The sequence below is a fragment of the Salvelinus fontinalis genome, chromosome 2 (genome assembly GCF_029448725.1).
Source record: "Salvelinus fontinalis isolate EN_2023a chromosome 2, ASM2944872v1, whole genome shotgun sequence".
Taxonomy (NCBI): Eukaryota; Metazoa; Chordata; class Actinopteri; order Salmoniformes; family Salmonidae; genus Salvelinus; species Salvelinus fontinalis.
The window spans coordinates 30,777,886-30,805,280 of record NC_074666.1 but is presented as its reverse complement, the minus strand read 5'-3'; the positions used below and the strand labels follow the sequence as shown (position 1 = coordinate 30,805,280).

Here is a 27,395-nt window from a genome sequence, read left to right as displayed (position 1 = left end):
AGAGTCAATCAATGTTGTTGCTTTCTCATACAGTGCAAGGTAGCTTTCGTCATTTCTCTTGCCCCTAAGAGATGACCGCACACACTCGACTGCAGCCTGCATACCAGAGACAGTCTGAGTTTTCTTCTGTAGTGAAATGTTTAGACATTCAAGCTCTCCAAGAACAGCAGAGGCAAGTGTGAGGCCCAACACAGTCTTGCCTGTTCTGAAGTGCTCGAATAAGCCACTGGCAGTTGAAGCTGTCTTGGATGCAGATTTTGCCATCTCCTCTAGGCTGCTTAGTACCCACTCATACTGCCCTAGCACAGCTCTTATAGCAGTATTCCACACAGTCCACCTTGTTGGACATAGGGGTTTCCGGGTGGGCAGATTTGTTTCTTTGGACGTGGCAATTGATTCAAACATGCTCTTAAACTTTCCTGACTGGCCATAGAGGACACCTAACTGATGGACCCAAGAGAGGGAATCCGGGATCAGTGGGGAGGCTGAGCAGCCAGCCTGTGTAGTCAGATTTACACAGTGTGCTCCACAATGGACATAGAGGGCTAATGGCTGCTGCCTTCTCACAATTGCCTGTGCACCTGTGCATTTTCCTGCCATGTTTGAGGCACCATCGTAACTCTGCCCACGTAAGCCAGACATGGGCAAATTGAGCCTCAACAACACTTCAGTTGCCACTTGCAATGCCCTCGCCTGTTGTCTCCGACACACTGTATAGCCCAATAAACTCCTCGTGAGGGACAAGGTCATGGTCAACATAACACAGAAAGACACTCGCCTGTTCAGCCCCAGAGACATCTTGAGTACCATCAACAATTAATGAAAATTGTACAATCGGAAGAGACCTAATCTCAGCTGCAATGCCTCGAATGATTGTATTGGTCATGATGTTCAGAATTTCATTCTGTGCTTTGGGGCCTCTTGAAACGTCAACACTCTGTTGGCAAGGGTTTGCGGTTAAAAAATTGTGGGTGTGGCTGATATGGTTTTGTGCCATCACTGAGGTAACTGGACAATTGTCACGTTCCTGACCTGTTTTCTGTTGTTTTGTATGTGTGTGATGGTCAGGGCATGAGTTTTGGGTGGGCAGTCTATGTTTTCTGTTTCTATGTTGGTTTTGGGTTGCCTGGTATGGCTCTTAATTAGAGGCAGGTGTTTTGCGTTTTCCTCTAATTGAGAGTCATATTAAGGTAGGTTGTTCTCACTGTTTGTTTGTGGGTGATTGTCGCTGTGTCTGTGTTTATTGCACCACACGGTACTGTCTCGGTCGTTCCTGTTCATGTGTTCTTCGTTTCATGTAAGTTCGTAGTTTAGGTCTGTCTAGTTCGTTTTGTTATTTTGTAAATTAGTCAAGTGTATTTCGTGTCTGTTCTTCGTCTTGCAATAAAGCATTATGTATTCATCACCCGCTGCGCCTTGGTCTACTAACTCACCGAAAGACAGCCGTTACAACAATGCTGTGCCACTGTCCCCTATACTGGTGCTGCTGGCAACAAGGGTGACACCTGGTCCTGCCGTGGCTGTGACATTGTTCTCTGAAGTCTCTCTCCCTGGCTCTTTCCCTTTCACCACCCTCACTGACTCAGTCTGTCTCCTAGAAAATAAATAAGGTGTTTGCCGTACTCCTAACTACCGGTACCCAAAACTACACAATTAATCACAACAGCAATACCATTGCCATAAACAAATCTTAGTTTAGTCATCAGTTTAAGTTGAGAGCGGGGGTATTGTTAAAGGAATTTAATTCCTATCTGTTTATCAACCAATTCAATTAAAACACTCTGCCCATACATAAGAATTTGTAAGATAATTATCAGCATTAAATGGACAGAAACCAGTCTTAAAATCAATCAATCAATAGCGTTTATTCTCGAGAGTACTGAATCATAGTACAATTTACATCAGGTTATATAATAAAGATGATGTCATAGGTTTTAATGTCCATCCTCCTCTAGAATACAATGGCAGTATAGTTAGAGTTCTCATTACTGTCTGCCACCTGTTAAACTATCTGCAACCAACCCAAGGTCTTTTCCCTCCCTGGGTAGAGACAAAATGTCCTGTAAGGAACACAGCATTCCAGCCTGTCTGAAGATAACTCCATTCTTTCTAATAAGGAACACATAATATTCAGCATTATGATTATAATAAGTTTCATTCATACAGTAACATCTAAGTCAAATGTATACATATTTTAGTCATTAAACACAAAAATCCCATAACATATCCACCCTATGACTAAATATTATACCTTTAATCGTACTTCTAGTTTTATTAGTAATATTAAAAAGCACAATTCTATTTTTATTAGAAATATTTCTTGTTTTAAAAAATACAACCTAAATCAACCACAACATCTTACAATTACATCAATATATGTATTTACAATGGTTATTCCAGGCCTATATCAGAATCATAACTATAATCTTCATCAAAGAAACAGTCTAACATAAAAATCATCAACACAAGACGGGACCTAATATTTATAATGTCTCAAAGTAGCCGGATCCATCCTCGGTCGGGGAACCAGTATTCATCCTCCCACTGGTCAGAACTTGGAATCGGTCCGTATCCTTATCATCAATATTGTCCTTGATTTCTCCAGAGTCCTGGAAATGAGACCTTTCACACCCAGAATCAAACAGCATTCATACAGAATCAAAACACTCATACAGGTGAAATTGGCCCACAACACAGTGATTATGACAATTTTCCATTTTCCAAACATACTGTCAAACCAATTAGTCAGGGGAGTATCTACCCCATAAGTTTCTGCTAATTCGTGAGTTAAGGTGGTTAAACCCGTCAGGGCCTAGGTCACTGATCCGTCTGGAGCCGTGTTATCAGGAATAAATGTGCAACATTCTGCTCCGAATAAGACGCACACGCCACCCTTTTCAGCCAATAACATATCCAATACTATCCTATGTAAATACTATTGTCAAAAGATCAATAGAGTTCGGTCCAATTGGTAGGCAGGACAGGCCACAACCTCATCCCTTCACATAACAACCACACATCCGCTCTGGGCCTTTTTATCTTACTGAAATCCCCAGAAGTCAACCATCCAGTCAGTTCTTACTTCCTCTTCATCCCATCCGTTTGTAATGTGCCAGGCCCTACAATAATAGTGTCCTTCTGTAACTGTGAAAGGAGGAATGGAGGTAATGGGCACATGGGGATAAAGGTTATTCAGATCAAAGCAACTGTCATTGTATGGCTTCCCTGCCTTCATGAACAGCTTTATCATACAGGCCATTCCCCTGAGTATATCAATTCCATCAAATGGAAAGGAGATGGTGGTCAGCTTGTCACGCCCTGGCCTTAGTATTATTTGTTTTCTTTATTATTTTAGTTAGGTCAGGGTGTGACATGGGGAATGTTTGTGTTTTATAGGTTTTGGGTGGTTATATGGTAAAGGGGGTGTTGGGTGTAGTGTATGGGTTTGTGTTGAGTGCATGTGTCTAGCGTTGTCTATGTTGGTTTAGTTGTCTAGGAGAGTCTATGGTTACCTGGATGGGTTCCCAATTAGAGACAGCTGATTTCTGTTGTCTCTGATTGGGAGCCATATTTAGGGTAGCCATAGGCTTTCATTTGATGTGGGTAATTGTCTATGTTATACGTTTGTAGCTTGTGTGTGCACTTCGTTCTTAGCTTCACGATCGTTTTCTTGTTTTGTTTAGTGTATAAGTGTTTTTGTTTCGTTTTGCCTTCATATTCATTAAAAGGAATATGGCTTATTTTCCTACTGCTGCGTTTTGGTCCGTCAATCCTCCACACGATCGTGACACAGCTGTGGTTTGGCAGTAGCACAGACATTAACATTCTTCTTTCGCTACTGATCTGGCTGTATATTGAATACCTTTTAACCAAAGTTGGAATCCCCAAACCCAGTCTCCACCTCTATCACTTCTTTAAGGTAACTGTCTGAACTATTCGTACAGGTCCTTTATGGATGTTTATACTAGGAATGTCCGTGGTGTTAGGGAGATGAATTGAACTCTGGCCGACTATAGTCTCCTTACCAGCTCTAACCTCTGCCACCTGGAATAGTACCATAGTATCAGTTGAAAACTGGTCGAAGCCAACATACCATAACCCGAAATCCTGGGACTTTACCGTTTTAATGTTAATTCGTACCTTTATAAAATACTTTGTCTGCTCGGGAACACAGTCAGAAACTCCAACCCTTACTATACTCCATCTGTTCCTAAATTGGATGTATGGGTTTACATAGCCCTCTCTCTCTGTGTGTGAGCTATGACCTGTGTCCATGAACCACACGGGGACCTACACAGATATATTCTATAATGGCTCTTAGTTCTAGACTGCCCAGGAGTCAGAGACCCCAATTTGTTACATAAAACTCCATTGAGACATCCTTCCTAACCTCCACTCTAACTTCCTGTCTATCCAGATCAAGGGATCTCTTATGCTTGGTTAATACAAAATTCTCATCATCGAAACCATGGGTCAAGTTACCACCTTCTGCATACTCAGGTGGGGTGTGGTGTATTAGGAATATGGCTCCCACAATAAGACAGCTCAGACCAATCAGCGCCCCTGTAAAGCCCCACCCTCTCCCAGAGAACATATCAACAGCCAGAGGCCAAGCCATACTTTCACTTCTATGAACGCTCACAGCGGGGAAAGGTCGGGTATAAGGGAATCTTCAGTAGGAGTTTAACCCCCGTATCCTGTTGATCGGTTCTGCTCCTACCCCTGTGATTGTTCGACAGTGTCAGTGTGTCCTACCCTCCTACAAGTCTGACATGCACCCAGGTAGCTCTTTCAGCTATTCTCACTGCGAATGCAGTCCCTAGGAGTGCTTGGTATTGCCCCTCCCACCGTAGCTGCTTCCAGTCCTTTTTCTTAGGTGATTGGACCCAGACCCAGTCCCCTGGCCCAATCATGTCGGTAATCCCCTCCTGTAGTTCTCCTGTAGAGTATAAAATCTTGGACATACGGGTTTGGTTAATTAACAGTTTTTTAATGTGTTCTGCTAGAACCTCTGTCATTCTGTTCTATTTGATTAGCTAGAATGTCATCCATTATTATCCTAGGAACCCAACTAGGAAGAATATCTTGACCTAATTTTTCAGTTACCATACTCGTGTCCGCCAAGTAAGTTGGGAACGCTATATATATATATATATATATATAAAACATTTTTTTTGTTTATTATTATTATCTGATAGGCCACAAAGTGTCCTCTTCCATCCCCCCTTTGATACTTGGCTCCGCCCTTGTATCAATACTGGATCAACCTAACAATTCTCTGTTCAGTGTCTTATCTACTTTAAAAGTTATCAGTGCTGCCCCTTAGTTCCTGAAATCAACTAAGTTTTTCATTCCCTCTGTCTCCCCTCAGTAACCGTAACCCAGTCTGTGTCACTCCTATTTCTCTGCTCTGCTCTGCTCGCCCCCACCCTACTAAGTTCTGTGTAATGGTACGGCTTATCTCGGGACGCATTCCACTGATTATACAGGGCCTTGAGTCCCTCCACTGCCGGGGATTCTTCTAAGCCAATATTCTCCCGGAGTGCCATATATATAAAAAATACTACTACCGGTCAAAAGATAAAAACAACAGTTTCAAATAACATGACCAGACCACAGTTACTACTCTAGAACCCTCCACAAAGAGAACTTATGGTACCCTTATGGCCATTGGGAGAGACTCAAGAAAGTCTGCCCTTAGACCAAGGCTATGCCCTTTCTTTCTTCTCATTGGTTCAATTTATAACTATGGCAAGGAACTATAAACTCGCAAATAATTATCAGTTATTAAATTTACCTTAATATCAGTATCACAAATGACCACAAATTCATTATCCAAATGGCCCTCCCTCGAAGCTAATCAGAACACAAGGAGAAAGCCGTGATAGAGGTCAAAGGTTATACCACCCTTTTACAGTCGTGTTACATACTATATGAGACATATTAAAGATCTCTTTATCTAAAGAATTCACGTGTTTAATTAAAACTCGGAAAATAAAACTCCTAATATTCCGTGAGTGTACACCTTTAAGATATCTTTTCTCTGTAAACATGGAAATACCCTGAAACCCAACGTTTACTACAAACAAAACCTAGCAATTATAATAAGTATATTGTACACCCTCAAATCATTAGTTTTAAATTTCCTTAATGGTTGATAGGAGTACCCTGCCTTTAGACACAGACACACAACTGTGATTAACGGGTACCCTTTAACATTTAATCAGCTCCACCGGCATGTTAGTATACCTTAACTTTCTGTTAATTTTCACTGGTGTTACCTAAATATTCGAACTAAAAATCAATAAAGAGCTATCATAAATTTTTACGATTCAACTATTTTGACTTTCCTCTCTTATAGCCAACTATCCGTGGTGGCCACCTAGCAATTTTTAGAGTATTTTTAGACTACTCTGACGATATTCAGCTACTTATAAAATTCTATTTGGAAGTTTTAACAACTTCTGAAACGTGGCTCAAAGCTATAATGCACGCATTTTCCCTCTAAATGACACAAACAATTTTCTCTGTCCCACCCTCAGTCACAACATCATTACCTGGTTGCAAAAGTGCATTGTGAGTGATGTCAACAACGAGCGCTCAGCCCGTGTTTAGGCCGCAGCAACTTTCAACGAATTGTAAATCATTGTTGACTAACTGCAATAGTACGGGTTCGATAAACCAAAACCAATTTACAAATGTTGGATCTTGAATAGAATTTACAACGTCAATCAACATCTCTCAATCAAAATTATACTGCCAGAAGTACAGAAAAGAGAGTACCTGAAAAATGGTCAAATCCATTTGAGTAACGTTATTGTGTATCCACGTGATGATGTTGTTTTACGTTATTATGCAACCAGTCAACCTGCCTCTAGGCAAAAACATCTACTTACTCCAACTGAGTTTTGCACCAAAACTATCGTAAAAGTAAAATCAACTTCTCAACTTTCTCTACTCCAAAATGTAAACGTACCATATACTTCGCTAAATTTATATCGCATGTCAGTCAATCCATAAGAATTATAACATTCCGATGGGCACAACTTTATCATATTTCTCCTTTATTCTTTAGAATTCATCAGGTTTAGGTAACTGTCACTTCTACGATTCAGTAATATAAATACGATTCCCGTCTCAATATATCATTCATGCAGATCATTGAGGCAACACAACGTATCACATCGAAAGCGCATCGCTATCATTTAGAATTAGATTAGTCTTTCATTTGAACCTAAACAAGTTATTAAAACGTTTCAGTTTATATCCTATACCGACACTAACGACCGTATTTTCTCAGGCAAAACATACAAATGGTTTAATTACAATTAAAGACTCAAATTTTAGTCAGAGCATTTACCGTAAAATCGAAGTCAGGTCTCAAGCTTGGAAGGCAGTTATTTAACCCCTGAACCACCATCACTTTTGGAATAAAGAAGCCAATAACCCTATTATTACAATTTTCTGTATTCGCAAACTCCGGCCCATTCCGGGACCTCATTGGAGGATTTACTGCCCATGTTTAATAAATCCTTGCCGCTCCTAGTAGCTATGGTCCTATTATTATAATTTTCTATGATCTATGTATGTGCTGTTTTTACCGTTAGTATTTACCTAATTATTTTGGTTGTTTTCCCATTTGGAAACTTTATCTATAGCGTTGCATTTATTGGACATTAAATCTTACCCATACAAATATAAGCTATTTCCCCGGGGGCGTAAAGTCCCAGTTAATAACCTATTATTTTGTGTCATAGGACTTTTAAAGTTAATATCTCGTATCTTACTCCGCCATATTAGGTTTCCCTCTCTCCTGGAACCTTTTGTCTATAGATTTGGCTTTTATCTCAGATTTATAGATTTTGGTTTCCCTCTCCTCCTTTTTTGATACTTCTTTCAGTATTGAATAAGTGCAGTCATCTTGCCCAAACAGAACCACCCTTCCTTCTCACAAAGCCTAGTTTATATCCTCACCTATTTTAATATATTTACCGTTCCGTTTCATAGTCAGACTACTTAGGTTAGAACTTTATTTAGGTATGTCTTTTGAATTAATGGCTGTCCTATTTGCACAACACGACTGCACCTGTCAACACCTGTTCAGTATTCCATCTTAATAACCCCTCTGGCCCCTAAGGCACCCGGATCTATTAAGGTATTTTTATTTAATGGTAGTGCACCTTACCTCAGGTCATTTCAGACCTGCCCCATTATCGATACATGTATATTGGTCATACAAAACCCATTGGATCTGTTTGGAATAGTAAAGCTCCTATTATTGATAAATTCTAAACATTTTAGAACATTAAATCAAGGACAACTTAAACTATCTGCAACCAACCCAAGGTCTTTTCCCTCCCTGGGTAGAGACAAACTGTCCTGTAAGGAACACAGCATTCCAGCCTGTCTGAAGATAACTCCATTCTTTCTAATTAGGAACACATAATATTCAGCATTATGGTTATAATAAGTTTCATTCATACAGTAACATCTAAGTCAAATGTATACATATTTTAGTCATTAAACACAAAAATCCCATAACAGGTATCCATGGCATTTTCCAATTATGTCCCTATTTTACAAGTCAAAAAAATTGAGAACCTTTCATAATGTTGCCAAACAAAGACTCAAAAAACTTACGTGAGACTCCCTGTCTCTGCCAGTCTGTCCCTGCATATCTGTCCCCAGCTCTGCTGTCTGTGTGCCATCTGTTGCCTGCTCTGCCTAATGACATCATTGTGAAACATTTCCATTAGCATTTCACTTCTTTCTTATGACCATTTTATCAACTAGTCTTTGAGATATTAGGCTACTAGAGTTCTTACTTTGCGTTTTGGTGTACTGAAAAATACTCCGATGTCCGTCTTTTTTACCTGACTGGCTGGCTGGCCGGTCTATCTGCACACACACACATTTACACAACATATGCTGCAACCTTTTCTCATTTTAATATAGTTTGTTTCATATTGGCTGGCTTCCAACAATAGCTGAATTTGTAAAGCTAGCGAGCACCAATTTCGTTTCTGTGGTGTTTGCTATAATCTTTGCTACCTGGTTAAATAAAGGTTAAATAAAATAAATTTAAAAAAGTTCACTAGCGACAATTTAGCTTTTGCAACGAGACCATTAAATATATTTAAGACAATGGTATAAGAGAGTGTAGTTCTGTTCAGTTTGGACTTCAGTTTATCGCTAACCTTATCACAGGGACTTTGAAGAACTACAGCTGCATGCTGATCTTGGAATAAACTGACAATAGCAAAGATTCCATCTTTGACGACGCCACATTAATGGAATAGGTACTAGCTAGCTTGCTAGTTAATGTTTGCTTTAGTTTGAGCGCTAGCTCTGCAAATTCAGCTAGTGTGTGAACCCTGCCAACATAAAAAAAAACATTGCTATGGCGCGATTGACTGGATTAACCTCACGTCAGTTACGTACATTGAGTGCCTTTCGGACAGTAGATACGAACCCTCTATTACCTTGCCAGCTAAAGAACTGGCAGTGGATCAAACCATTGTGAGGCAAAGGGCGGGGTGGTCGCAATCTTTTGAAATTTAAAAACGCACTATTAAGTGTCTATAATCAGCACAAGTGCTTTCATTGCGTATTATTAATATTATTGAAATTACATAGTTATGTTTACAGTGATAGATTGGGGGGGACAATCATATTTTTCCCAGGATGGGGGGGTCATCGTCCCCCCGTCCCCCCTGGGATTTCCGCCTATGAGCTAGGTACTGAACTAATATGTATACCAAGCGTTTTAGGGTCCATACACAGATCGGCTACATAGCTAGCTACACATCCATAGGCATACAGATATTTTTATCATCCACTGCACAATAAGCAAGAAAATAGTTAGCTAGCTACGTTTTTCCATATCTGCATTGCATGGCAAATATCAACAAGGCAAGCTTACAAAATTGTACATTCAATTTGCAATAAATGCTTTAGCTAGCTAGACTATTTACATCCACTGTTCACAAGATGACAGCCTGGTTTGCTGGTTGTTTCAGGAGTCCCTAAAATATTATACAATTTCATACTCATGTCATAACACCCATAAAGCAACCAGCTAACGTAAACTCACCCCATTCTGTACACATGTGCGCAACCGCGACATTCAAACGAGGCTACAAAGAAAACTAATGGGACTGTGTTGACTTCAAAATCTGGGGTGTGAACTACGTTTCTATTCAAGCGTTGATCGGCATGGTAATGGCTCTATAGTATTGGAGAAAAGTTGAAAAAAACTGACCATCCGTTACATCTTGATGTGTCATGTAACGCACAGTACGCATAAAGCAACTATTTCTGTCTTACAATCTCTCTTCACCAGGTGTAGCACTTCTCTCATAATTTAAAAACAAGAAATGGACAGTGACAGGGGTAAGGGGGGATACCTAGCCATTTTTTGCATCATCACTGTAAGCAATAATGACTCTCAAAGCCGCTGTTTACTTCTAAAGATCACTTTAGCACCGCCCTAAAAACCTGATTCAAATTCGAAACAAACCTTCAAATAGGTATGTAATGACACATTATATAAACTCTTTATAGTGTTTTTTATATATATTTTAGAGGCGATACGGTGATACGTTGGACAGATCGAGTGAAAAAAAGCCATTTTCCCACACATCTCCTCTCCTTCTCACTATCACGCATTAGTTTCAATTCCCCACCCGACATTTAAAAAAAGACCCGACGGAGCTCATTGCCTTCTTGAATTATGCAGAAACGGGCAGTGTGGAGGTCATGCCATTAATTTTGTTGGAAAGGGGAGAAATTGTGCTTTACAATGGTATTGACATTACAGTTGATCTGGAATTATTATGTTTTTGGGGAGCTAAAATAAGGTTAATTGTACGGACCTGTCACGTTCTGACCTTTATTTTCCTTTGTTTTTTCTTTAGTTAGTATGGTCAGGGCATGAGTTGGGGTGGGCAGTTCTATGTTGTCTGTTTCTATCTGGGGTTTTCTAGTTTGGCCTGATATGGTTCTCAATCAGAGGCAGGTGTTTTGTGTTGTCTCTGAATGGGAACCATATTTAGGTAGTCTGTTTTGTATTGTGGGTTGTGGGTTATTGTCTATGTCTATATGTAAGTTGCCTGTGTCTGCACTTGTCATTTTATAGCTTCACGGTCGCCGTTTATTGTTTTGTATAGTTTGTAAAGTGTTCTTCGTTTTCGTTATAATAAATAGAGAAGAATGCATTCACGTCATGCTGCGCCTTGGTCCTAATCTCTTCCACGTTATGACGATCGTGACAGAATAACCCACCAAAATCGGACCAAGCAGCGTGAAAGAGAAGAACAGCGTGTTGTGAATTTCTGGACATGGGAGCGTGATCTGGACTATAATACTTGGGAAGAGATAGACAGATGGGCGGTCGACCCAGGGAGAGTGCCGGAGCCCGCCTGGGATTCGCTGGAGCAGTGCGAGGAGGGATACAGGAGAATGGAGTTGGCGAAACGAGCACGGCGGCGCGGTTGGAAGCCCAAAAAAATTATTGTGGGAGGGGGCTAAAGGGGAGTGTGGCGAAGTCAGGTAGGAGACCTGCGCCAACTTCCCGTGCTTACCGTGGAGAGCGAGAGTACGGGCAGACACCGTGTTATGCGGAAGAACGCACGGTGTCTCCTGTACGTGTGCATAGCCCGGTGCGGTACATCCCAGCTCCTCGTATCGGCCGGGTTAGAGTTGGCATCGAGCCAGGTGCCATGAAGCCGGCTCAACGCATCTGGTCTCCAGTGCGTCTCCTCGGGCCGGTGTACATGGCACCAGCCCTACGCATGGTGTCCCCGGTTCGCCAGCACAGCCCAGTGCGGGCTATTCTACCTCGCCGCACTGGCCTGGCTACGGGGAGCATTCAGCCAAGTAGGGTTGGGCAGGCTCGGTGCTCAAGAGCTCCAGTACGCCTTCACGGTCCGGTCTATCCGGTGCCACCTCCACATACCAGCCCTCCGGTGGCAGCCCCTCGCACCAGCCCAGTACCACCAGTTCTGGCACCACGCACCAGGCCTACTGTGCGTCTCCAGGGTCCACTATGCCCTATTCCTCCTCCCCGCACTAGCCTTGAGGTGCGTGTCCCCAGCCCGGTAGCACCAGTTCCGGCACCAGGCCTACAGTGCGCATCGGCAAGCCTGAGCTGCCCGTCTGCCCAGCGCCATCTGAGCTGCTCGTCTGCCCAGCGCCTCCTGAGCTGCCCGTCTGTACAGCGCCGCCTGAGCTGCCCGTCTGTCCAGCGCCGCCTGAGCTGCCCGTCTACCCAGCGCCACCTGCGCTGCCCGTCTGTCCAGCGCCGCCAGTGCCGCCCGTCTGTCCAGCGCCGTCAGTGCCGCCCGTCTGTCCTAGAGCCATCCGTCAGTCAGGAGCCGCCAGAGCCGCCCGCCAGTCAGGAGCCGCCAGAGCCGCCCGCCAGTCAGGAGCCGCCAGAGCCGCCCGCCAGTCAGGAGCCGCCAGAGCCGCCCGCCAGTCAGGAGCAGTCCAGAGCCGCCCGCCAGTCAGGAGCCGCCAGAGCCGCCCGCCAGTCAGGAGCCACCAGAGCCGCCCCTCAGTCCAGAGGCGCCCCTCAGGCTAGTGGTCCAGCAGTCGCTGCTGGTGATTTGCATAAAGTTGGATAAAGTTTATTTTTCACCACCTCCCACCGCCCAAAGATCCCTCGCCCCTTTTCTTCCATTGGAAATAAATGGGAAGCGGTGTTTCACCGCGCGGCATCTTCTGCTAGTGTACACCGGGGATTAGCTAGCTATAGCAAGCAGCTTCGGCCATTTCCATATGAATTACATCGGTTGATACAATACAAAACAACTAAGTCATTAGGTGACTATACACAGCTAAAAACCAACTATTTCCATGAGATATAGAGCAATCATAAGAGATCCACCGATGATGTGCCCGCCTGTACTTACCAAGTTATGACATTACTTGCTAATCTTTGAGCTATTATCCAAATTTCAGTCAGCATCAAACATCGACAGCACCAAACACATATCTGCGGTTCACTTATTTCACTCACATCGACATCATCGCTTTTCAAAGTGCAAGGATGTGTGCGAATCCGTATCACCAACCAACATAGATAAAAGCCTCTTTCACAGTGAAAAGTCAATGTCTGCTTCGATGCTATCATTTTGAGGATGAATAAAAAAACGTTGAAAAGACAAATGACAGCGTACTCTGTTTCAGGTTGATGACAACAGACACGCTAATACGACTACAGGTTGTTAGCAAGTTAATTTTGCGATATTGACACACATATTATTGTTAGAAAAACAAGGTTGTTCGCGGCTGCTATAGTAATGTAACGACAGTAATTTAAAGAAAGACTGTCAACGGCCGCTATCGGTTCTAAATTAACTTCTTTGGGCTGCAAGCTCGAAGCCGGGCACAATATGACAACAGCCACTTCAAGTGCAGGGCGCGAAATTCAAAATATATTTTTTAGAAATATTTAACTTTCACACATTAATTAGCCTCTCAAATCACTTCATGATGACGGAAGTGAGTGCTACGGGGCGATAGTCATTTAGTTCAGTTACGTTCGCTTTCTTTTGGGTAGAGGAACAATGGTGGACATCTTGAAGCAAGTGGGGACAACAGACTGGGAAATGGAGAGATTGAATATGTCCGTAAACACTCCACCCAGCTGGTCTGAACATGCTCTGAGGACGCGGCTTGGTATTCCATTTGGGCCTGCAACCTTGCGAGGGTTAACACACTTAAATTACTTACTTACGTCGGCCAAGGAGAATGAAAGCACACAGTCCTCGTAAGCGTCACAGGCCTACGTCAGCAGCTCTGTTGTTTTTCCAAGAAGTGGACGAAGAAGCTGTTTAGCTCACCCGTGAGCGAGGTGTTGGTGTCCACGACATGGCTGGCTTTCCCTTTATAAACCATGATTGTCTGGAGTCCCTTCCAAACACGTCTCGTATCTGAGCTCTTGAATTTCGACTCCGCTTTGTCCCTGTACTGTTGTTTTGCCTCTTTGATTGCCTTACGTAGGTCTTATCTGGTCTGTTTGTACACATCCATGTTCCCAGTCACCTTGCCATGGTTAAATGCGATGGTTCGCACTTTCAGTTTGCACAAATGCTGCCATCTATCCACGGTTTTTGATTGTGTTTACGTCGATACTATTCAAAGAGGCGACCTGGAACATTTCCCAATCGGCATGATCAAAACAATCTTGAAGCATAGATTTCGATTGGTCAAACCAACGTTGAACAGTCCTTACCACGGGAGCTTCCTGTTTAACTTCTTATGGCTGCAAGCCCGACATCGGTACACTTATGACAACAGCCAGCTCAAGTGCAGGGCGTGAAATTCAAAATATATATTTTTTTAATATTTAACTTTCACACATTAACAAGTCCAATACAGCAAATGAAAGGTACACATCTTGTGAATCCAGCCAACATGTGTAACGGCTCTCTTTCGGTGAGTGAGTTGACCAAGGCGCAGCGGGTTGTGAATACATAATGAACTTTATTTAACAAGACGAAACTAAACACACGAAGAACACTTGAATAATTTTACAAAACAACAAAACGAACTAGACAGACCTAAACTATGAACTTACATGAAACGAGGAACACAAACAGGAACGACCGAACGAACGAGACAGTACCGTGTGGTGCAACAAACACAGACACAGTGACAATCACCCACAAACAAACAGTGAGAACCTCCTACCTTAATATGACTCTCAATTAGAGGAAAACACAAAACACCTGCCTCTAATTAAGAGCCATACCAGGCAACCCAAAACCAACATAGAAACGGAAAACATAGACTGCCCACCCAAAACTCACGCCCTGACCATCACACACATACAAAACAACAGAAAACAGGTCAGGAACGTGACAACATGTCCGATTTTCAAAATGTTTTACAGCGAAAACAGCACGTATATTTATGTTAGCTCACCACCAAATACAAAAAAAGGACATACATTTTTCACAGCACAGGTAGCATGCACAAAGCCAACCTAACTAACCAAGAACCAACCAAACTAACCAACAAACATGTTATACAATAAATCTATGTTTTGTTCGAAAAATGTGCATATTTCAGGTATAAATCATAGTTTACATTGCAGCTACAATCAGAAATTGCACCGAAAGCAGACAGAATAATTACAGACACCAACGTCAAATACCTAATTACTCATCATAAAACATTTCTGAAAAATACATAGTGTACAGCAAATAAAAGACAGGCATCTTGTGATTCCAGCCAATATTTCCGATTTATTAAGTGTTTTACAGCGAAAACACAATATAGCGTTATATTAGCTTACCACAATAGCCAGAAAGACAAGCCATTTCCCAGCAGTAAAAGTTAGCGATCGTAACAAACCAGTAAAAGATATATAATTTTTGACTAACCTTGATATTCTTTATCGGATGACAGTCCTGATACATACACTTATGTTTTGTTCGAAAATGTGCATATTTAGAGCTGAAATCAGTGGTTATACATGTTGCTATCTTAGCTACTTTTTCCACAACGTCTAAACAGCAACGATATTTTTCTGACACGTTTTCTGACACACATATTCTGACCAAATAGCTATTCATAAACATAACTAAAAAATACATGTTGTATAGGAAATGATAGATCCATTAGTTCTTAATGAAATCGCAGTGTTAGAATTCTAAAAAATAACTTCATTACGACATCCAGCTTCGGTATAGCTGAGTACCCCAAAGTTGGGTGCCGGCAACTAGTTCACATGCACGACAGATATATGAAATAGCATCATAAAATGTTTCTTACTTTTGGTGATCTTCCATCAGAATGTTGGACAAGGTGTCCTTTGTCAAGAACAATCGTTGTTTGGATTTAGAATGTTCATTTTCACTCTTGAATTAGCAACCACACTTGCCAAGTGGCTCAAAGCTCTCCATGTCAACAAACGTAAGAGAACGGAACACGGCAAAACTCCAGAAAAATTTTCAATAATCTGATGAAACTATATTGAAAAAACATACTGTAACGGTGTTCCTCCTCCTCTTTATCCGAAGAGCATGGATTGAACCAAGGCGCAGCGTTTTGAAATGACATAATTTTAATTAAACAAGACGGGAAAAACACGAAACGAAACCACTTGAAATAATTAACAAAATAACAAAACGAATGTAGACAAACCTGAACATACGAACTTACATAAAACACGAAGAACGCACAACAGGAAAAATGACTACATAAAACGAAGAACGCACGAAACAGTCCCATATGGTGCAACAAACACTAACACAGGAGACAACCACCCACAACGAACACTGTGGAACAACCTACCTAAATATGACTCTCAATTAGAGGAAACGCCAAACACCTGCCTCTAATTGAGAGCCATACCAGACAACCCTAAACCAACATAGAAACAGAAAACATAGAATGCCCACCCAAACTCACGTCCTGACCAACTAACACATACAACAAACTAACAGAAATAGGTCAGGAACGTGACACATACTTTACGATGATATGGTCACATGTATCAAATAAAATCAAAGCCGGAGATATTAGTCGCCTATAACGGCAGCTAAACAGAAGGCAAATCCAAGTCCCCTTTCGCGCTCTCCAGAAAACAGGAAATGGGCGGACACGTCATACAAAGAGCTTGTATTCCACTTCAGACCAAGATAAACACGAAATATCTTCTCTCACCGCCTCTTTACATCCAGGGGAAGGTGTATGAAGTGCACGTATACTAATACGTATCATGCCCATGTATAGGCAGGAAGTAGAACAGAGCATCGATTTCAGACTTTCCGCTTCCTGGTCAGGAAGTTTGTGCCAAATGAGTTCTGTTTGACTCACAGATATAATTCAAACGGTTTTAGAAACTAGAGAGTGTTTTCTATCCAATAGTAATAATAATATGCATATTGTACGAGCAAGAATTGAGTACGAGGCCGTTTGAAATGGGCACCTTTTATCAGAGCTACTCAATACTGCCCCTGCAGCCATAAAAAGTTAAGTTTCTGACTATATGTGGGGAGGAGCAGAACGGAGGCGTGATCTGATTTGCCGAAGGGAGGGCGGGGGAGGGCCTTGTACCTGTCCCGGAAGAGAGAATAGCAATGATCTAGGGTCAGTGTTGCGCGTTTCGCACAGGAGATGTGTTGATAGAATTTTGATAGTATTCCTCTGATTTATTTTATTAAGTTCCCCAGCTACAAAATATGCAGCCTCAGCATATGCGGTATCCAGTTTGCACAGTCCATTGTGGTTCCTTGAGAGCTGTCACAGTGTTAGCTTGGGGGGAATATACACGGCAGTGACGATGACCAAAGTTTTTTTTTTCAGGAGGTAATGAGATCGGCATTTGATGGGGAGGTATTCCAGATCGGAAGAACAAAAGGACTTGAGTTCCTGTATCACACCATGAAACAAACCCCACTGCATTTCTTTTTCACCGTTCAATGCCTTTCGACAATCTGCATAGATTATTACAGCAGTTGTGAAGATCTCCACAGACCTGCGACGACCTATGCATGCTATCTTGAATATGCAGGCTATTTACTGCCTCCGCCTATCTACTATTTACTGTATTACAAAAGTAATATTGAATTGTGTTTGATTGACAACGCAACCAAATATGAACATTTAAAGGGGATGTATCTACTGCTTGGATAGTTCCATCTGAGCCACTGGCTTAATCCCATTCTTTACCTTTCTTTTGGTTGAGTTGGAGATGTGAATCAAACATATAATTTGTTAACTTGTCGACAATTTAATAGGCTATTTATTATATTTCACAGTGATATTGAATTGTGTTTGGTTGTCAACGCAACCGAACATTAACATTTGAAGGATATTTATCTTCTGCTTGGATAGTTCCATCTATGGTACTGACTTAGTCTGACATTCATTCCAGTTTGTCTACAAATTAATAATTGATATGTTGGAATCATGTCTCCATCTCAACCAAAACTCCAGATTAAAGAATAGGACTAAATCAAATGGACTTTAAATGGGCCTCCCGGGTGGCACAGCGGTCTAAGGCAATGCATAGCAGTGCTTAAGGCGTCATTACAGACCCGGGTCTGATCCCAGGATGGAGACGTTGTTGTCCTGGTATGAAGTGGATTTTTTCCCGTCCACCACATCTGTTTTCGCCTGGCCCAGAGTCTGCAGCAGACACATGGTGTCAAAGGCCTCACCACCTCCCTCTCTCAGCAGCTCCAGGACCTGTAGCAAATGATACACAGCACATAAATGCACATGCTGATACCTCAAGGTAATACCAGACTTTAAATAATGTCACTACGGGATAACATAATTCCAAACATATTTTGCAAAGTGGACACTACCCAAAGACAGGCAATCCACTATTCATTTACTGTATTACAAAAGTAATATTGAATTGTGTTTGATTGACAACGAAAACAAATATAAACATTTAAAGGGGATGTATCTACTTCTTGGATCTATTGTGCTTTCAATGACTCAATGCTTGTAAGTTATTACTTAAAAACCCAAATGAGCAGCACATGGTCACTGCTAAATCAAATCAAATCAAGTTTATTTTATATAGCCCTTCGTACATCAGCTAATATCTCGAAGTGCTGTACAGAAACCCAGCCTAAAACCCCAAACAGCAAGCAATGCAGGTGTAGAAGCACGGTGGCTAGGAAAAACTCCCTAGAAAGGCCAAAACCTAGGAAGAAACCTAGAGAGGAACCAGGCTATGAGGGGTGGCCAGTCCTCTTCTGGCTGTGCCGGGTGGAGATTATAACAGAACATGGCCAAGATGTTCAAAATGTTCATTAGTGACAAGCATGGTCAAATAATAATCAGGAATAAATGTCAGTTGTCTTTTCATAGCCGATCATTAAGAGTTGAAAACAGCAGGTCTGGGACAGGTAGGGGTTCCATAACCACAGGCAGAACAGTTGAAACTGGAATAGCAGCAAGGCCAGGTGGACTGGGGACAGCAAGGAGTCATCATGCCCGGTAGTCCTGACGTATGGTCCTAGGGCTCAGGTCCTCCGAGAGAGAGAAAGAAAGAGAGAAGGAGAGAATTAGAGAGAGCCAAAATTTTCAAAATGTTCATAAATGACAAGCATGGTCAAAAAATAATCAGGAATAAATGTCAGTTGGCTTTTCATAGCCGATCATTAAGAGTTGAAAACAGCAGGTCTGGGACAGGTAGGGGTTCCATAACCGCAGGCAGAACAGTTGAAACTGGAATAGCAGCAAGGCCAGGTGGACTGGGGACAGCAAGGAGTCATCATGCCCGGTAGTCCTGACGTATGGTCCTAGGGCTCAGGTCCTCCGAGAGAGAGAAAGAAAGGGAGAAGGAGAGAATTAGAGAGAGCATACTTAAATTCACACAGGACACTGGATAAGACAGGAGAAGTACTCCAGATATAACCAACTGACCCTAGCCCCCCGACACATAAACTACTGCAGCATAAATACTGGAGGCTGAGACAGGAGGGGTCAGGAGACACTGTGGCCCCATCCGATGATACCCCCGGACAGGGCCAAACAGGAAGGATATAACCCCACCCACTTTGCCAAAGCACAGCCCCCGCACCACTAGAGGGATATCTTCAACCACCAACTTTCAATCCTGAGACAAGGCCGAGTATAGCCCACAAAGATCTCCACCACAGCACAAACCAAGGGGGGGGCGCCAACCCAGACAGGAAGATCACGTCAGTAACTCAACCCACTCAAGTGACGCACCCCTCCTAGGGACGGCATGAAAGAGCACCAGTAAGCCAGTGACTCAGCCCCTGTAATAGGGTTAGAGGCAGAGAATCCCAGTGGAGAGAGGGGTACCGGCCAGGCAGAGACAGCAAGGGCGGTTCGTTGCTCCAGAGCCTTTCCGTTCACCTTCACACTCCTGGGCCAGACTACACTCAATCATATGACCTACTGAAGAGATAAGTCTTCAGTAAAGACTTAAAGGTTGAGACCGAGTCTGCGTCTCTCACATGGGTAGGCAGACCGTTTCATAAAAATGGAGATCTATAGGAGAAAGCCCTGCCTCCAGCTGTTTGCTTAGTAATTCTAGGGACAATTAGGAGGCCTGCGTCTTGTGACTGTAGCGTACGTGTAGGTATGCACGGCAGAACCAACTCAGAAAGATAGGTAGGAGCAAGCCCATGTAACACTTTATAGGTTAACAGTAAAACCTTGAAATCAGCCCTTGCCTTAACAGGAAGCCAGTGTAGGGAAGCTAGCACTGGAGTAATATGATCAAATTTCTTGGTTCTAGTCAGGATTCTAGCAGCCGTATTTATCACTAACTGAAGTTTATTTAGTGCTTTATCCGGGTAGCCGGAAAGTAGAGCATTGCAGTAGTCTAACCTAGAAGTAACAAATGCATGGATAAATGTTTCTGCATAAATTACCATATAATTTGACTAAACACATATTGAAGTGTTGTTACCCACCTGCAGACACGTACAAGACTTAAACTCACTGAGGTTATCCTCCAGGAAGAGCAGGTACATGCTGAGGTCGTTGTAGAAGGTTGTATCCAGGTCCAGAGCATCGAAGGTTGGCAACATCTCGTAGGGCCGGAGGAAGCGTGAGCTCTGTGTGGCCGGGCCCAGGGTAGCGTACACCACCAGGGGAGACAGCAGGATGTACACTCCCAGGTTGATTTAGCTTAGCAGCCTGAACACCCCTACCGCCAGCAGCTTACACTGCACCGCCACCGCACTGTTGTTCCTCAGCAACCCCGTCCGGCACATCACAGGCAAACTCATCGGTGAAGGAGGCCAGGCGGATGTAGTAACCAAGGTTGAGACAGGCCAACAGCAGGGTGAGCAGGGTAAACACCCAACACGCCGTACTTCACCACCTGCCAGCGGGAGAAACGTTTGGTCTTCAGGTACTGCTCCACCAGGGGGTATTTAAAGCAGCCCTCAGTCAGGTCCAGGGCACTGCCATCACAACACACCACAAGGAGATTAGGTGGAGCCGGATAGTATATGTTCTAGAAAAAGGGACCGGCATCACTGTGATGCAGTTGTGTTACATTTATTTTGTGTATTTGAGGCAAAATCTCTGAGCTAACCTACATGATTAATTTGAGCGTGTTTGTACATATGCGTGCATTACATTATATTTTTAAGAATCGATGCAACTTCATCAAGTGAGTGCTGGATATATTTTTTATAGTTCTACTATGCAATTTGACCCTAGGCTACTGCAGCATTCTTCTAAGCACTGTTTATTGAATAAAATAGAGTTGAGCATATTCCCCCACTCTCTATTACTGATCTAATGAACAGTTCTGCCTATATCTGTCACGTTCCTGACCTATTTCTGTTAGTTTGTTGTATGTGTTAGTTGGTCAGGACGTGAGTTTGGGTGGGCATTCTATGTTTTCTGTTTCTATGTTGGTTTAAGGGTTGCCTGGTATGGCTCTTAATTAGAGGCAGGTGTTTTGCGTTTTCCTCTAATTGAGAGTCATATTTAGGTAGGTTGTTTCACAGTGTTCGTTGTGGGTGGTTGTCTCCTGTGTCAGTGTTTGTCGCACCATACGGGACTGTTCGGTTTGTTTTGTATATCGTTCTTTTGTGTAGTCTATTTTCCTGTTCGTGAGTTCTGCGTTGTATGTGAGTTCGCATGTCCAGGTTTGTCTACTCCGTTTTGTTGTTTTGTTAGGTTATAGTGAAGTTCGTGTTTTCGTGTTTTCTGTAAATAAATATGTCAACTTTAGAAGCTGCGTTTTGGTTCAATCCATGCTCCTCCTCTTCGGATGAAGAGGAGGAGGACTACCGTTACAATATCAAGTTCAGACAAAGAGACACACTGTATCTGATAGCCTGGCTGGGTTCAGCATAGTCTCCACTGGTGCCAAGCCAAACAAATTATTTCAACTATTTTTTTCAAATCAGTCCATTTCTTACTACTTTTTCTTCTGACTAATAAAGTTTCTCTCTCTCTTTCTCTCTGATCCTCTCAATTAAAATATTGAACATTTTATCTAATCTAAAACTCTCACAGTTTCTCACAAACTGTCATAGGAACTCTTTGTCCTCTGATGGCACTACACTCCATTGATGGACATCTGGAAATGAGAACATTGTGAGGCAACAGTAGCTGTTCTGAAAAGGTCATGGTGTGTTTTTCTGATGTGTTTCTACGCTAAGCCATCCTGTTAATGAAACTAATGGGGGAGAAACGTCAGGTTTACCTCTACAGCCGCAGGCAAACAACTCTCTGCTGTTTTAACTATATCAGTCCAACATTGTTTCAGACTGCATAACTAGCAGGCTAACATAAGCAAACAAAAATTCCTTTTACCTCTATAGATTCCATTATTTGTTATTCTGAACGAGCCATTATCACTATACTATCTTATATCCTAAACTTTATTCTCACTTTTGAAAAAAAGAGTGCAAATGCTTAGCACATCTGGCCCTTAGGAGTCTTGAGCTCAGGTGGAAGAGAGAAAGAATTAACCTAAGTAATCTAAAGTTGATGGAGGCTCGAAGTGATCAAGGTCTCCCTGCAGTGTTTATCTGGGGGGGTCGTCAGAGACATTTTTGGTGTCTATAGATGAGGCCAGGCTTTTGGCCAGTCTGATGGTTCGGTTATAGGAGCGGTCCAGCTCTTCCATGATGAAGTTGAGGTCAGAGGAGAGGTGGGGGGCAGCCATGAAGCGCCAGAACAGAGCAGGGATGTACATGAGGATGGCCAACAACAGGAGGATGTAGGGGAAGAACTGGAAGAGGAGGGCAGAGGGGAATAAAAGAGGGTGAGAGAGGGAACCAAAAAGAAAGCAAGAATTGCATGACTCATTTAAAAATGAGAACCAGAAAGATGACAAATCCACATGAACTGACTGTAGAAAATACAGAAGATTGGTGTGACCCACATTGGTATGAGCCACAGAAGTAAACCAAATTAATACACCTGGAACTATGATGAATGTTGTGACTCAACGTTTGGGAAAGTTTTGAACAATGTCACTCCAATTTAGATGTTAAATTCTCCTTCTAACCGGTGGTGATTGTAATTCCTCGACTACAAGGACAGATTATAACATAATGACATGCATTATGGAGATATTATTATAGGAAGGACCTAAAAATTGGCAAAAACTCCTGTCACCCTAGTCATAGACTGTTCTTTCTTTTACCGCACAGCGCTGCTGCTTCTCTATGTTTATTATCTATGCATAGTCACTTTACCTCTACCAAACTATTACCTCAATTACCTCTGTATATAGCCTCATTACTGTTATTTTATTGTTCCTCTTTTATTTTATGTATTTTTTCTTATTTTTTTCAAAACTTTGTTTATTTAGTAAATACTTTCTTAACACTTATTTTTCTTAAAACTGCATTGTTGGTTAAGGGCTTGTAAGAAAGCATTTCACTGTAAGGTCTGCACCTGTTGTATTTGGCGCATGTGACAAATAAAATTCGATTTGATTGGATTATTATTAAACCTGCATATGGAGATATTATTCATCTCATCAAGAAACCCTCTAAGTATCTCTCCCAGTCGTCTGAGAAGAGGCTGCATAATTATAATTGTAGAGTCTATGGTAATAGGGCTTTAATTTTATTTATTTATTTTACCGTTATTTTACCAGGTAAGTTGACTGAGAACACGTTCTCATTTGCAGCAACGACCTGGGGAATAGTTACAGGGGAGAGGAGGGGGATGAATGAGCCAATTGTAAACTGGGGATTATTAGGTGACCATGATGGTTTGAGGGCCAGATTGGGAAGTTAGCCAGGACACCGGGGTTAACACCCCTACTCTTACGATAAGTGCCATGGGATCTTTAATGACCTCAGAGAGTCAGGACACCCGTTTAACGTCCCATCCGAAAGACGGCACCCTACACAGGGCAGTGTCCCCAATCACTGCCCTGGGGTATTGGGATATTTTTTTTAGACCAGAGGAAAGAGTGCCTCCTACTGGCCCTCCAACACCACTTCCAGCAGCATCTGGTCTCCCATCCAGGGACTGACCAGGACCAACCCTGCTTAGCTTCAGAAGCAAGCCAGCAGTGGTATGAAGGGTGGTATGCTGCTGGCTTAATGTAGATGAAGAGTGTTGACTCTACTTGACAGTGTGGCCTGATTTAAGCCCTGCTCCTGAGAGTTTAGGTGGGTACCACAATCATAAATATTCCAAATGTGATGCTGCGTTGAGATTACCAGTGAAAAGCGTTATTCAACAACTCCCCATGCAGCCATAACTGTTAGGGCCACATTAACAGATCAATCACACTCATACTGACTGAAGCTCCCCTTCACTCCGACCACTGACCCACAATAATACAGTACATTATGGCTTTTTGTATGTTGAATCCACACAGTCCACCTTTGTGTCCCAATTCTCTACGTTCTTCCCTATAGTAAGTAAACACTTGTGAGTTGTGCAAGGGGAGAAGAGGACAAATGCACACTTTGAGAAAGGTAGGAGAATTGGGACACAGGGCACGTCCTCATATTGGTCTTGGATAACTGAGGAGGGTCTGTACCTTGTGCAGCCACAGGGGCGCGCCCTTGACTCCAACAATGCTGGGTTGCTGCTCCTGCACCTCCGCCCAGCAGAAGGAGTCAACATAGGCCGCTTGTCGCCGCGAGAAGTTCGTAGAGGCAAAACAGCTGATCTGGGTACCTGCATTCCGACATAAAGGGATTGGAGTACAGGGTTAGAATGGGCCACTCCAGAATGGAAAGAATAGTAAGTGTACACAGCCTAGTGTTGAAGGAAGAAGACACAGGAAATACCTTTTTTGCACTATTGGTTAGAGCCTGTAAGTAAGCATTTCACTGTAAGGTCTACACCTGTTGTATTCGGCGCATGTGACAAATAAACTTGTAATAAACTGATTTGATTTGAAATAGGACCAGTGTGGGCTCTAGCTGTTATCTACTTTCTCAGTTGGTGGTGGGCAGTGGACAGTTTCCAGTGGACGTTGAGTTTCTGTCAGTAACTGTCCCCTCCAGTTATTTATGTGCTTGTTGTTGTCCCATAGTGCAGAGGTTGGACGGCAAAAATAAATAGATTTCCACTGTATCCTAGTTATTTGCTTGATGCGTAACCCTTTAAATACTAACTAAAATGCTTTCATTCTTGATAATAAATATATTATCTATGTTATTTCACACATATGTTTGGATCACACATCCACAGCGCAAATCCGTTTCTTTGGTGAAACATGTTGCTGGGATGGCCTATGGAAAGCACAGAAAAAGTCACTGCCACCCCAAACCCCATGGATCCCTGCCAAAACTGTCATGTACACATAATACATGTGTAGTCTGCAGAAGAATAGATGAGAGCAGGGAGTGTTTACAGTGCTGTTACTACAGAATCAAACGGAACATAATGGATCTCTATGGCTGATATAGACACACTGCCACACTGACAATTAGCCTGGAACTCAGCATTAGACTTCAATTATTTTCCCATGTGATTTCATTTGCTCTAATTAGGCTATATCTTCACTCACAGACCTGTTTATCTACCTGCAACCTCTCAGTCACTTTATTCAGTATAAATATTTTTAGAGAAAGGATAAAATATAGAAAGCAGTGAAAGGAGAGGTGTGGGAGCGTGTGGATTAGTTTACGAGGTTGAGTCATTTTCAAAGAGCTACAATCTAACTGTTGCTTCACGCAGATTGGCGGCACGGTGAGCCTGCTCTCGAACAACACACAGGACAAGAAGGCTAAAATGTAACTAAGACTACATTTGGAGAGACAAGCAACACAGCTGTTTTAACAAGATCAACATTTAACAATATTGGATAGGTTAATCTGGGGCGACACATTTCAGTAAAATAGCCTGTTTTCCTTTGACAGATGGTGGTGGTCTGAATTGCAGTTATGGGCTCTATGAAGCAGACATAGAACGACCCAGGGATTAGACATGTTTGCGAGATCATCTGATGAGAATGCAAGAATCCTTTCGTGTAAATATTGGCACTGAAATCATTGAAGCAGTGTTTTATATTTTAGGCCTACAGTGATTGACTGCAGTGGACTGCTCGAACTAAACACAGAAAGACAGAGTTTGTCCGCCGATAACCAATAGTCTGCTCTGATGTGCTCTAATTCTACAGATAATGCTATTTTATCCATTTCTATGTTTGACCCAGATGCTTTTATCCGACCGATTTTAACATTTTAGCATGTGTTCTGATAGTCTATCAGTAATTCAACTCACCTACTGACACCTCCTGGGCAAACGCGAGCGAAATAAGTAACAAAGGGAGACAAACCGCGATGAAAGTTACAATTTTGTCTACCGCCAGCTCCAGACGCACTCCTTTGTGCTTCGACTGTGTTGGATCCTTCAATAAAAAGTCGGAGAAAACGTATTCTGTAGCAACGTGTGCAATCGCCATGGTTCAATGTGAAATAGTCACCGTGTGACCAATTTCAAAGTAATCGCCAGTTAAAATGTATCGTTCATCCGAATAGCAAGCCGATGTCCCACGTTATTACGCACATTAGGCCTATTTGCTATGAAGACCGCGAGGAACTAAGCTTTACTGTAATTAATTAACAACAAACATGTTCCTTATCTGAAAGTGCATTCAATTATTCCTGTTACTCAAGGTCTAGACTTGCACGGATGGGCTAGCGGCAAAGGGGTGATCGATACGTGACCCACCTCAACGCTCACAGCCTATTATTATTTTACTGTCAATGGAAAAGCAGTGCCAGACTGATTACCTGTGACTTGCCTAGGTCCACGGCCATATATGCAATTAAGTCCACGCACTTAGTGTTACAGAAAACAAAATAATGTTCTCTCCTCCAGGAATAAATTAGGTAGGCCTGATTCATAGCGTTGCTATGACAGTTTAATTTCATACATGGACTAGTCCCCCACTGCTGCAACTGCTGCCATGCAGTGGGCCCCATGTGGTGATGCTGAAATGGGCCAGTAGGCCTACACATTTCAGCATGTTTGGAGGGTCCCATTCAGTCACACTGTCCCAGCCCTGGCAGCTGCAGCACCAAGGACAGCAGCTGGCCTCATGCTCAGCAACTCACCCCAGATAGGGTTCACGCTCTGTCTCCCTGCTTGTTTTGGGTTTAATGACTTCATTGCCTTTCAGGTATCACATCCCTCTCTGTTAACCAGAAATAGTTTAAAAGTTATTTCGAACCCCATTTACAACAGGCCACAAGTGACCATGTCTGTGAAATACATTTTATGTAAACCTAACCCAGAAATACTGACAGACAAAGACAGTGAGTCTATTGTTCTGGATCAAAGGCATGACTAATTAATGAGACTAGAGTTTAGCCAATGTGGGCTACAGGGGCTAGATGCTACGTTGCTGCAATTAGTTTCAGCTAGAGGTTAAGAGATATTCTTATGTATGCTTGAGGAAGATGTTGAAGATGACTTGGGTAATAAAAAAAATACATTTGGAG

The 27,395-nt window shown here is 42.5% G+C and overlaps 1 long non-coding RNA gene and 1 pseudogene across 1 annotated transcript; both read right to left on the bottom strand.

The window, feature by feature from the left end:
- Positions 1-1,840: 1,840 nt before the first annotated feature.
- On the bottom strand, positions 1,841-12,380 carry LOC129816439 (uncharacterized). The gene is made up of 2 exons (XR_008753556.1): positions 8,826-12,380; positions 1,841-8,724 (listed from the first exon to the last, which is right to left on the bottom strand). It is a non-coding gene; the product is annotated as an uncharacterized LOC129816439 (long non-coding RNA).
- Positions 12,381-12,492: 112 nt separating this feature from the next.
- On the bottom strand, positions 12,493-26,690 carry LOC129816417 (pannexin-1-like; annotated as a pseudogene).
- Positions 26,691-27,395: the final 705 nt, after the last annotated feature.